Genomic DNA, 13,676 nt, shown 5'->3' with positions numbered 1-13,676 from the left:
ATAATAAGACCTCCCCAAAAATAAGGCCAAGTGCTTATTTCAGGTTTCAAAAAAATATAAGACAGGGTCTTATTTTTGGGAAAACATGGTATTATTTCATACACTCCAAACTCACCTTTACCTTGTATCTTTCAAGTTACCATATTGCCTTGAAATGCAGTTACCCTATTGGATACAACATTAGAAATCTGGTACATCATGAAGTTCCATGACATTTTCTGGCAACGATCAGAAAGTTGTTGGTCACTTCCTTCTTCTGGAATATTTATTTACTTCCCAATCTAAGCCACAGTCTTGGATTTCCTTCTGATCTCCCACTTATGAACTAAGAACCTAAACAAGAATGAAAAAATAATATTTTGCGCTGAAGTATAAATAAAATTTTAAAAATGACTTAAAGTTCTTTCAAAAGGAAGAAAAATATGGAATAAAGTTTGTATAATTCTAAGGTGGGAAGAAGTGTTAGTAGACAGGCTTCTAAAACTACTGCCCACTCTTTAGTGGAATCACTTCCAAACCACCACATCTGGAACAGCAGGTCAATGAGGGGGAAAAAATCTAGTTCAGATCTCCTCTTCTAAGGCTGCATATCTACTTTGGTTTTAGGATGAAATTAAATACTCCGATGGCTACAAAGCAGAGGTGGGTTTCAGCAAGTTGTGACCAGTTCTTGAGAACCGGTAGCAGAAATTCTGGCTGGCCGCCCCATCTATTCTTTGCCTCTCAAGTCCCAGCTGATCGGAAAGAAATGGGGATTTTGCAGTAACCTTCCCCTGGAGTGGGGTGGGAATGGAGATTTTACAGTATCTTTCCCCTGCCATGCTCACCAAGCCACGCCCACCAAACCATGCCATGCCCCCCAAGCCACACCCACAGAACCGGTAGTAAAAAAAATTGAAACCCACCACTGCTACAAAGACATCATATTAGATTACACCAGAAGTATCTAATTGCAATGTTCTCTCCATTTCATCTTTTGAGCAACATTACGGAATCAAAGCAATCCAAAAATGCAATTTTATGCTTTCCTTCTATTCCAGATACTATAATATCCTTTCCCAAATTCCAACTTCTATTATTCCAATGATGATGGTAATGATTATAATAGTTGTTGATTCTAGCCTATAAAATAGAGACAATTGTAACTTGTGCAACTATTAATCATTTCAATATTGATTTTTGATGTATAGAGAGTTTTATTATAGTTTTTGTTCAATGTCCATGTTGGAGTTTAGACTGTATTTTTATAAGCCACTATTAATTCTCTTGTGTGCTGGAAAATCCAGCAAAAATATATAGAACTATAAAGTCTGGCATTTTGAAATGAAGATAATGATCAACAAATAAATCAAATACGGATTGCGCAAAGCATAAACATTAAAAATGTGATAGACGCAAACAATCAGCACAAGAACCTGAGATTTATCCTGAAATAACAGGCCAAGTACTATTAAAATAAAACTATCTAAGAGGTGCAAAGCAATGTCAGACCCAGACATAATTTTTATAAAGGAAAAAGAGATCCTAAAGGAGATCAAGATCACTATGAGAACATGAAACTTACATAACCTGATACATTTCCAAAAACAGATAAATTCCAGGAAAAATACCATTCAATATCATTAACTATTAAGAGTACAAAGACTTAAAATAGATGTTTTTTACTGGTATAAACAATATGGGGCTTATTAATTTAATTCTGATTTGGAATTTGATTTGTTTTTCAGACCCAAAATATGATAACATTATTTTTTTGCTTTCAAAAAAGATTTGTTTATGTGCTAAATAACTTTATTTTCATCTCATTCATATGATATCTTCACAATGATACTGCCCGTTCCATTCTCAATTATTATATGGACAAGCTGTCTCCTCGTTTTCCAATCATATGTAGCTTCCTTCAATTGTTTTATGCTCCAGCTGGTGTTGGCTTTGATGGAGTTCAATCATTGTGTACTCCTTTAGTAATATGATACCTTAGATTTGTTTAAAAAAAAAATATTTGGGTGGTGTTTTGAGTTTATTATTGTGAGAGCAAAGACTTTTAAGTTGCAAATCATTTTGGTAACCTACATTGCTTGATTTTTTCTACTGAATTTAAACAGTGTTTGAAGCTGTAAAGCAGAAATGAGCAGCCTACTGTTTTTCACGTGTCCTTGGTCTTCAGTTTAAATATTAATTCTGCTTCACAATAGTAAGCATAATTACTTCATCCCATAAAGTATCCTCCTATATGATTGGGTAATTTTCATCCAGGATAAAATTAATTCATTCATTTTAAAACGCTTGCCTCCCTTAAATTTTATATATTGTTTTTATTTTATTTTTTTTCCTCTGTGAGGTAAATGGATGGTTTTTAAATATGATAAATATATATAAATATATTCCTGCATGATTTCATTTATTCTTTCTGGCCTCAATATATGATATTCCATATTAAAACAGAACAGAATTCTTTATTGGCCAAGTGTGATTGGACACACAAGGAATTTGTCTTCAGTGCATAAACTCTCAGCATACATCAAGCAACAAGAGATAGATCATGATCATCATAATAAAATACAATAATCAGAAATCATAAAATACAACATTCAGTGATAGTCATAAGATACTAAATAGTCAATCAACATGAATCATAATAGAATACTAAATAAAAGCAATCAATGTAAATCATGAGATACAAACAACAAAATTATAGTCATGAGAAGCTAAGAAAATTGGTTATAGGAAAGATTAGAAGGTGATTTCTACTAGGTGATTTGACATCCCAGGGCATAAGACAATATTGTGGGAATTAGTTCTTTAGCAGAATGATGGCATGGGGGAAAATAACTGTCTTTGTATCTGGTTGTTTGGGCGGGCAATGCCCTATAGTGTTGTCTTGAGGGAAGAAGTTGAAATAGTTATGTCCATGATGTGAGGGGTCTGTAGCAATTTTACAGCCCTCTATTTGACTCATGCAGTATGAACGCAAGCTAGTTGCAAATATTTTTTCTGCAGTTTTAATTATCCCTAGAAGTCTGTGTCTGTCTTGTTTAGTTGCTGTGCCAAACCAGACAGTTGTAGAGGTGCGAATCAGAGACTCAATAATTCTTTTGCAGAACAGTATCAGCAGCTCCTTGGGCAGTCTGAGCTTTCTGACTTGGCACAGGAAGAATGTTCTTCCTGTGCCAACAATATGTGTTTTTAATGATGTTTTTGGTGTTAGGTGTCCATTTTAAGTCCTGAAATATTATAGAACCTACAGTTGATACTGTCTTGTCCAGTATTGAAAGAAGTGATAGAATAGAAAGCCTTCTCCTAAAATCTACTATCATCTCTACAGTTTTGAGTGTGTTCAATTCAAGATTGTTCTGACTGCACCACAGGACCAGTTGTTCAACTTTCTGTCTGTATGCAGATCGTCACCGTCTCAAATGAGTCCAATCACTGTTGTATCACCTGCAAACTTCAGTACTTTAACAAGGGATCCTTTGAGGTACAGTTGTTGGTATATAGAGAAAAGAGTAATGGAGAGAAGGGGGGCACCGGGGGGGGGGCTACCTGTACTAATTTTACAGGTATCTGATGTGATTTTGCCTAGCTTCACCTGTTTATCTGTTAGAAAGCTTATGTTCCACTTACAAGTGTGGTCAGGCACAGCTAGCAGAGTTCAACATTCCATATTCATTCAACACTTCAAGCTGATGAAGATTCAGCGCTGTATAGATAGGGAAATATTCATGTTTGGTACATTAATTTTAATCTACACACACATATTGTGTGTGTGTGTAAGTAGGTAGATAGGTAAATTGTACTCTTGTTAATTTCCTCATTTCTATCAAGTATTTTCTCTCTCTCTCCCCCCCCTTATCTTTATCCTCCTCCTCCTTCTCTTTCCTTCCTCTTTCCTTTTCATTCTTTCTTTCTCTATATTTTTAAGACACTACACTAACATCATACAAAACTGAGCTCAGTTTCAAATACTCCTTTTTATTCAGCTTGGTCCATCTAATCAATCTCTTACTGACAGCAAAACAAGCAAGAATATTGACATAGAATGCCTCTTTGCTATTAAGGCTACACAATCTCTAGTGGACATGTTGGCCAGTGCCCGGGGTTCAAAGACACTAGTTTATTTGTTTAGGCAATAATTGTCTCCTCTGCATTCAGAGAGGCCTTGAAATCACTTCTATGTTTAGAAACAAAATTGCTCTACAAAAGCTGCCTGAAATTGCATTTCTCCTTTTATAGAGCTCTGTTTATTCCTGATACCCTATTTCCCAATTTACTCACTTATGGCATTTGATTGATGAATGTGCATCTTCCTGTCATATTATAGCCCAGAACTCTGGAAACCTTTACAATTTGCCTGCAGGCTATGTAGCTACCATTTCCAATTCTCACAGACCTTGGCTTTTATTCTTTTACTTTGGAGTGTGTTAATGGGGGTGTGGATGTGTGACTAGCTTTAAGATTGATTTTTACAAGTGATATTTCTGGTCATTTATTCAGTTGCCTTACAATTCTTTGCATAAAATAAGTCCATTGCATTGAAGTTTCATGTAAACTCAAAATGGAGAGCATATTTAACAATCAATTGATATCTTGGAGCAAAGAATGAAGCCAATTTTGAATACAGTATACTTTATATGCTGGAGCTGGTTTATTTGGGGAATCATATACTTAGAAATAAGTAACTAAATAGATAAAGTAAGATTGTTATTATTGAGTGGGTTTATGCCACAACAATGAACAAAACTAGAGTCCAAATAAAGAAAGATGTGGGTCAGTGTGACACCACTGCTTTCTGAGCTCATGTTGCTGGCAAAGTATGAGAAATATAAATCTGCTTAGCATTCTTTTATCAGTTTAAATGATTTAGCTACACATCCTTGGATTTAAACTCAGAATCAACTCTCAGATAACACTAGGATCCAGAATATCCTTGAACTACAAATTGTTAGTGACTAATTAAAATATGATTAATCTATTTATCCATTACTGTTTATTTTGTTTCGTTAGTTTTAGAGCTTCAGTCTGATATATTTAGTCTCACAAACTATTTGAATTCTTTTTTAACAATATACACCAAGAGTTAATCTATAATTTTTCATAAATCAAACAGATATTTTACTTTTGTGCTAGGGTTCTAGAACATAGTAGTAATGTGCTGTGTATTAGATAATCAATTCAAATGTCTTCATTGCTATTTTTCTCTGTGCAGTAGAAATAGAAGTTACAATTAACAAAATTCCTTTCTACACAGCTATGATTTTATCACGATAATGTTCAAGCAACACTATTTTTAATGCATTTCATCATTCCTGTGATTTACCAGCTTCTTAATGGCCACATTATCTCCTTCTCATATCATTCCATGCAGTGATGGGTTTCAAAAATTTTTACTACCAGTTCTGTGGGCGTGGCTTGGTGGGCGTGGCAGGGGGAAGGATACTGTAAAATCTCCATTCCCACCCCACTCCAGGGGAAGGATATTATAAAATCTCCATTCCCACCCCACTCCAGGGGAAGGTTACTGCAAAATCCCCATTTCCTCCCAATCAGCTGGGACTTGGGAGGCAGAGAATAGATGGGGTGGGGCCAGTCTGAATTTTTATTACCGGTTCTCCGAACTATTCAAAATTTCCACTACCGGTTCTCCAGAACTGGTCAGAACCTGCTGAAACCTACCTTTGATTTCATGAAATCCTCATCATCATCATGTGATCATCCAGCTTCTGATTTCTTAATTCCTTTACATCCTTATTCTTAGTTTTTTTCCTTGATGTCTCCTATCAAACTTTTTTTATGTCAAGGTCTAGCGTGATTTTTTTTCTCCCAAACAAGCTGAATGATTTTTCTTCTTCAAAGAAGATAAGTTACAAATATGCTAATTGTTTTATTGCAAACAGCTAAAGTGTTCATTATCAAGGCATCAGGAGGAAATGTGCTGGAATGGATGTTTAGGCACAGACCCTTGGCCGTGCCTCCTTCATCCCCAGCTATCTGCCTCAGCCCATTTACAGCCAGCTTTCATCCTCTGCTGGTCCTCCCCCAGCCATTCTCCATGGCCAAAGGGCACCTGGCCCCCTGCCCCTTGCCCTTTGTTCCTGTCCATTTGCCTAAACATAATTTGCCCAGGGCCTTTGGCTGCATAGGGTTGCCAGGTGTCCACTATTTGAATGGACAGTCCACTTTTTTCACATTATGTTCACTATTTTTTTTTCACAAAATAGTGAACATTTTTTTTATTCAAAAGCTTTATGATGAAATGGTACGTAAGTTTTGCAAGTCAGAATTCCATGAAGTTTTGCGCCATGTTCCAACACATTGGTTAAGTTTGTTTAAAGCAGTCTAAAGACTTCTTTTAAACTGGATACCTCTAAAATCGTATTTTATTTCTCTCTGATGAGTGCCATAAGGTTATCTGGAACCTTATTTCGGATCAGGAAAATGAACTCGCAAAGGACGATGAACCAACAATTTCAGAATTGTATTTATATTTCATGCACTTCTTCATGTCAATAATGCAAGACACCCTACTGAAGTTAGAAAGCAAGAAAATTCTTGCATGTGATCTTCACATTATCATGTGTAAGCTGCGTGATTCTTTGCAAAAAAAAATACGATGAGCAGTTTTTTGGAATGAAAGTTTTATTTGCCTTATGTAAAAAACATTTGCCTGAGAATGCCATGCAAAAGTTCAAGAAGCCATCAACGTGTATCAAAGAGCCATTGCGTACCTAGAAAAGTGGTATAATTTCACCGATTCAGTATATGAGACGCTAAGTTGTTTCAATCTAATTGATCGCGATAATCCTCCAACTTTAGAAGAAATGACGAACATCTGGTTATTATCACCATGGCGAGAAGAACTTCCACCCAACACTCTCGATGAAATTTCTGCCTTAGAAGAAGTTTATGTTCATCTGCAGGGCGATTCATCCCTTGATAAGTGGACGTACTTTTTCAAGAAAGAGCCAGCTCTGAGTTTACTGAAACTGTTCCAGTATTGTGCATCAATTCCGGTATCAAATGCAAACGTTGAACGAATTTTCAGTGTCATGGGAAATTTGTGGACTGACGAACGTAACCAACTGCTTGTACCATCAGTACGAATTGAACTTTGTATATTTTTTAATATTTCTCAACATTGTACTGAAATTAAAGAATTATTCCTTAAACACAAAGAATTGGTCAAAGCTGCGCAGTCAAATAAAAAATACACACGACAGCAAAGTAAAATGTAATTTAATATTTTACATATTATTATAATATATTTGATGTTTTGAATTTTAAGTAAAGTTTTGAAGTGATTATTTTAATACGTGTTAAAATGTTTGTAAGAAAATATATAATTTAATTGTAATTTTTATTTTATTATTTTTTTTACTACTTAACCGCCACCCCCCCCCCCCCCCGCTTGTCCGCTATTTTTTGGAAGCAGACCTGGCAACCCTACGATAGGACAAATGGCCTTCAGCCAATCCGGCAGGCAGAAGCAATGGTGCTGCGGGAGCAGCATGTGATGGGTGCTGGGTGATTACAGGGGCTGTTGGGGGGGCAGCGTGTGATGCAAGTTTTCTTAAAAAAGTACTGCAGCTGATCCGCAAGTTTTGGGACCTTGCAGATCTGCCACCAAGACTAGAGGGAGGGAGAGTGGCAGTGGGAGTAGCAGTCGCTGGGGTCACTGGAAGGGCAGATAGGCAAGAGTGTGTTGCCAAGAGGAAGGGAGGGAGGGGAACCTCAATGGGGCTTCACAAAGACAGCTTGGCTCACCACTCAGTCAGCTCCAATGAAAGAGAGGGGAGGATCAAGGCCAACATGGCATCTGGCATTGCAGATGGGTGGTTGGGAGGGTAAGGCAAGCGAACTACAAGGCTAGCTCAGCTTCTGTGATTGCAAGGGGCATGGGGAACAGGGTTCAGGTGAACAGTAGCTTGGCTCCTGGCATTGCAGCAGGTTTGGGGGGAGTGTGGCAGGTGAACAGAAATGGCACGTGGCTCGGGGACAGGCAAACTGCCTGTTGGGTGTCAGGCTGGAGTGGCAATGGTGGGGCTCAGTGGGGGATGTGTAGCAAGTGAATGTCAAGACCAGGGCGGCTTCTGTGATTGCAAGGGCATGGTGGGAGAGCTCAGGCAAACAGCAAGGCCAGAGTGGCTCTTGGCATTGCAGAATGACTGAGGGGTGCAGCAGGTGAACAGGTGTAGTGCATGGCTTAGAGGCAGCAATACTGCCTATTAACCGGCCAGAGTAGCAATGGCAGGGCTCCCCAAGCCGTGCGCCACCTTCGTTCGCCTGCTGCATCCACCCCAGCCCCCTGCTATCGCAGAAGCCATGCTGGTGTTGCTGTTTGCCTGCACCCTCTCATGCTGCCTGCAACTGTAGAAGCTGTGCTGGCCTTGCTGTTTGCCTGTGCCCTCCCCCCATGCCTGCTGCAATTACAGAAGCTGTGCAAGCCTTGTCATTGCCTGCCACACACACCCACAACACCAGGAGCCATGCTGGCCTTGTGGTTCATCTGCTGCATCCCCACAGCCTCCCTCCCCCCAACACCAGAAGCAGCGCTGGCCTTGTTCCTGCTTCCATCTTTCATTGGAGCTTACTGAGTCAAGCTGTCTTTGTGAAGCCCCCTTGAGGCACCCCTCCTTCTCTTCCTGGTCCCACCAACACACTCTTGCCTGTCTGGTCCCCCCCCCGTGGCCCTGGTGGCTGCTACTCCCTCTGCCACACCCCCTCACCCATCTAGGAGATAAATGGGTGACAAATTAATTAATTAAATAATTCAAAACTAGAATTCCAAATTCTTCTGGCTCCTTAGTATAGTTTATTGAATAGCCCGAAGGCCTTTTCAAACAAAACAGAAAAGAAAAAGGGAAAAAGATAAAACAGTTACAAAAATAGCAATCTAAAAATATATGATAGATGACATTAAAATTTTACAATATCAAATTTCAATAGCTACGTTGCCAAGACTAGATAACCCAAATAGGCTAGCTCCTCTCTAACTGAGCTCATCTTCCTTACAATCGATGAAATGTTTTTTGATATAACTGGCTCGTATTGCCGTCATTCTTTTAAGGTATCGAGTGATCGCTCTTACCAGGGGAGGAGAGTCAGCCCTCAACAGAAATGCTAATTTTTGGCTTATATTCCAGTGGGGAAATTTATTTATAATTGGGGACAGATATTGTTTTCTTACTTCTTGATAGAGACTACATTCGAATATTATATGCGCCGTGTCCTCCACGACGTTTACCCCACATATGCATATTCTTTTGTCATACGGGATTTTCCGATAGCGGCCGAATCTAACGTTGGTATCTAGAAGTTCGAATCTAAACTTAACAAATAACTGTCTCTCCACTGATGGCATTTCTAAATGTAAATACTTTTCCAGAGTAAAAGTTGTTTTAACTGCTGTCAGCAGTTTAAGGGAATGATTAGTTGAAAGGGTTGCCATGTCCATTTGCCCATGTATATCTTTAATCCGTTGTTTAACTTGGTTCAGTGTGTCACACAACGGGAACCCTACGCCATATCGGTTCAATATTTCTGACAGCCGGGTTAGCCAGGAATACCTTTGAGGATTTGAAATCTGCTGTTCCTCTAGACATATTTTAGGGAGTCTGCTGGCATCCATCTGGGTCATTTTTTGCTCCTTAATCCATTTTCAAAATTCATATACTAAGCACCTTCATATAGTTGAAAAACGTTTAAAATCAAATTTATATATCATCTTTAAAGGCCATAAAAATTCACCTGATGAATACAGTAAAATCTTTCAAAGGGTCTTAATCTCTCCAATATATAAAAAGATTTTTTAAAGTTTTCTTTAAAGTTTTCTTTAAGATTTCTACTAAACCAGGCTAAGGTATAACCAAACAGTACTGTTTTGCAGATTACCTGATTAAATAAAAGAAATATATTGTTTATTCTAGTATAAGGAGATAAGGAGATAAGGAGAATCCAAGACCTCAGTGCCTTCCGCCGTGCCCTTAAAACCCACTTTTTCCAGCAAGCCGGGCTGGCTTAAGAAGAAATTTTTAAATGTTTTAATTGCTTTGTGATTTTTAATTTTTGGGCCAAATTTATATATATTTTAATTGTTTTTTAATATTTGTATTTCATGTTCTTAATTCTGGCTGTACACCGCCCTGAGTCCTCAGGGAGAAGGACGGTATATAAATTGGAAATAAAATAAAATAAAATAAAAAAATAATAAATATATTAGTATAACTTTACAGAAACATTTATCTTTTTTATTACATAGTTGTTAACCATACTGAGCACTTGAAAATTCACATAAGATTATACGGTTTTATATGTTCTTTTCTTAGAAGTAGATATTACTGTCAAAAACAAAAAGAAACTAGCAAATGAAAGGTGCATAAAATGCCTCCTTATTTTCAATAGCTTTATTTTTAAAAAAAGAAGAGAAAAAAATTATAGGTTGGTTTAATGCTCTAGGCATAGCAAAGATTTGTATCTTTCTAAGAGCTTTATCTAAAAATTTGCTGGCATGAACAGAAATATTTTTTCAGCTACCAGAGAGGTCCCAATTAATTCCCAAATATTATTAGACAAGAAAATATCAAACTTTTTCAAAAAAGCAAAAAAATATTTAATCTTCTAGAAAAGATTGATATATTGGTAATATTCCTATCTTATTATATGTCAATAAACTTTCTTTGATCCCTGTAGAATTCTAGAATATATGATTTGCCATAAGAGAGGTTTGTATGTTCCTTTTAAATCAAGGAGCCCAGGACAGAGCTGCTTACAATACAAGATCAGAATCTTGACACAAGATCAGATTAAAAGGAGAAGTGTGGGAGGTTTTAACTCCAGAACTTCAGTCTTAATTTCTTTGTGTCATTTTCTTCTGTTAGAACATCATAAGTCATTTCACCTCCAGAATATACCCTGGAGCAATATTTGTTCTAGGATTATTGCTATATTTATTAGATTTGTAACCCATCATTATGCTGTGTCTGTTTAAAGGTCCTTTGGCAGATGCTAGCCAAGGCTAAACTGAATTGACTGAATTTCTGCAAAACGTAATACTCATTTCATGTAAGAGAAAATCTATGCTAAGAGGTCGCACCAACCTGATGGCTCAGATAAATCAATTAATCAAATATTTAATATTTATCTCTCAAATGCAGAGCAAAGAAATAAATACAAATTTTGTTATTCTCATAAATTGATTGATTTTGATGCTCTCTGACTTCTCAAGCTGGATTTAAACATTATTATAGTCAGCCAAATGTCGATATACCAAAGTGAAAAAACACATTATTCTTCTATTAGTAATTGGTGATCCAGAACTTAACCATTGTAAGCATACTAATTATATATCAATATACTATCCTTCTAAATAAAATAAAATTTCTATTATGGTCGGGGACCAGCATATATTTTTCTAAATAACATTCTTTTTTTTTTTTAATTGAAAAAGTTTTCAAATACAAATTTCCCCCCTTTTTTTTCCCTCTCCCTCCCCCTCCCTAACCCCCCCTCCCCACCCATCCCCCCCTGTGACTTCTTCGTACCAAAAAAAAACCTAATTCATAACAGATTACTTACTCCCTCCTCTAAATATTGACCTTTACTTACTAAAAATATTAATATTATGACATCCCCCTTTATCCATACATTTCAGAAAAGAGAAAAGAAAGAAAAAAAAAGACATTATACTATAACATTATAGAATAACTTCTAATTTAACATAATAGTATTATAACTCCCAATTTGGCAATAATCTGCCCTTTTTCTCCTCTCCCAAGTTTGTGTCTATATATTATTACAACAATTCAAGACCACCTTCCACTTTAAAACTATACGATAAGTCCTACTTTAACATTTAATCTTCTATATATATTACTATAACATTTCAAAGCGGCCTTCCCCATAAAATCTAGTTTAACATTTATTCCACTCTATCCATTTCCTCCACTCCCCTAAATATATCACTTAAAAATCCCTTTTCTTAGACTAATCAATCTACTAACTAGCTTATTCACCCACTATCCTGCAAAATTACCATACACAACAATTCTTAATATCTTTGATTCACTGCATACACTACTTAAAAATATATATCTATATATTCCATTATATCTAAATAAAAAAAAGAAAAGACAATGACTTTAAATTTATAGTCCATATAATATCTTCTTTGAAGTCTTTCCACTGGATTGGTAGAACCAACATCCATAATAGGGTGACATAGCTTGCTGGTGCAACAGTTTATTCAGGATCTTCAATCATATCTGCCCCCATCAGTAGTAAATATCTTCTTATATGTATAAAAGTAAAAACAACCACCCGAGTGACATTATAATTATATTCCATATAGTAATAATTGTGGGTTTCATCAGGATTATTGATTCCCATCATCGTAGTGGGTAACAACCCGATCTTCTGCATGCCCCAGCATAATTCTCTTGCCTTGTGATTCAAGATAATTATAATATGTTTATCAACACAAAAAGAAATTCCAAAGTGGATAATTCAAATCCATCAGTTTAAGGCTCTTTTCACGTCCCCAGATTACGGCCATGCAGAGATCTGCCACAATCCTCAGGATGATATTAACCAATACGTCGCCTCTTCTATGTTTACACATAATCATTCATATTTTAAAGTCACTGGCTTCACTGTTGCTTGATTTAGAAATTTCTATTTTTATGCAACCTATTTCTTTTTTTCTTTTCTTTTTGTGGGTTTGATTTCCATCCTGGTTTCCTTTCTACAAATTGTGTATCATCTGGTCGGTTTTCATTCTGTTTTGTAGATTGGTCTTGTTGGTTTTGTTTTTGTGTCTCATGTTTCTTTTTTATCCCTTGTATATCCCCTAATTGGTTTCCATGCTTGTCCTTGCCTTGATAAGTCATCACATTAAGGTTAGATGCCACTTCTTTCAAATTTGTAGATAATCCAGCTGGGGTGTCCGATAAATCCAAAGGCAATTTATCTGGTACAGTCTCTATAATTCGATATTTTACCTTTATTTCCAACTCCTTCTGCTTATCCTGTATTATACCTGAAGATGTTAAGTTCATTTTCAACCTATTTTGATAAAATTCTTCCGCTCTTTCAACAGTATTTAGCTGGTATCTTTCTCCTTGATATCTCAATATAATACCAACTGGGGCGTCCCACCTAAATGGGATATTTCTCTTTTTTAACTCATTCACCAGAAAACCAAATTTCTTCCTTTCCATTAATATCTTAGGTGGGAGTTCCTTGTAAATCCAAATCTTTCTTCCATACAATTGCAAATTAGAATTGAAGGAATTTTGCACAATATTATTCCTAATTTCTTTATCTGTAAAATAAATCACCACATCTCTAGGCAGTTGCCTTTGCTTGGCAATCCAGGAGTTTATTCGATAAACTCTGTCAATCCTACAAAACACTTCCTCAGGTTGGACCTTTAAAATCCCAGCTAGAATTTCAGAAGATATTTTCCTTAAATCATCTCTATTATTTTCCTGCAAACCTCTCAATCTTATCGCATATTCTGTGAAATTATATTATACCATTAGAATCTCTTTTTCAATCCTCTGTTGCAAATTTTCTACATTACCAGACTTTTGATCAGCATCCATTTTAGGTTTTTCTTCTGAGCTATTATCCTGAGTGTTTATCAGATCATTTTCAATTTTTTGAGTTCTATTGTCCAATTT

The 13,676-nt window shown here is 36.5% G+C and overlaps 1 long non-coding RNA gene across 1 annotated transcript in view; it reads right to left on the bottom strand.

The window, feature by feature from the left end:
• Positions 1–246: 246 nt before the first annotated feature.
• Positions 247–13,676, bottom strand: part of LOC139320626 (uncharacterized) — a 28,205-nt gene continuing 14,775 nt past the window's right edge. Inside the window, exon 4 of the long non-coding RNA XR_011600712.1 lies at positions 247–333. This is a non-coding gene — a long non-coding RNA (uncharacterized lncRNA). The remainder of the gene's footprint in view (positions 334–13,676) is intronic.

Source organism: Pituophis catenifer, unplaced genomic scaffold (assembly GCF_029215685.1).
Source record: "Pituophis catenifer annectens isolate HBS135680 unplaced genomic scaffold, rPitCat1.0.hap2 SCAF_8, whole genome shotgun sequence".
Lineage (NCBI taxonomy): Eukaryota > Metazoa > Chordata > Lepidosauria > Squamata > Colubridae > Pituophis > Pituophis catenifer.
The sequence above is the reverse complement of the archived record's forward strand: the minus strand, read 5'-3'. Positions and strand labels throughout refer to the sequence as shown.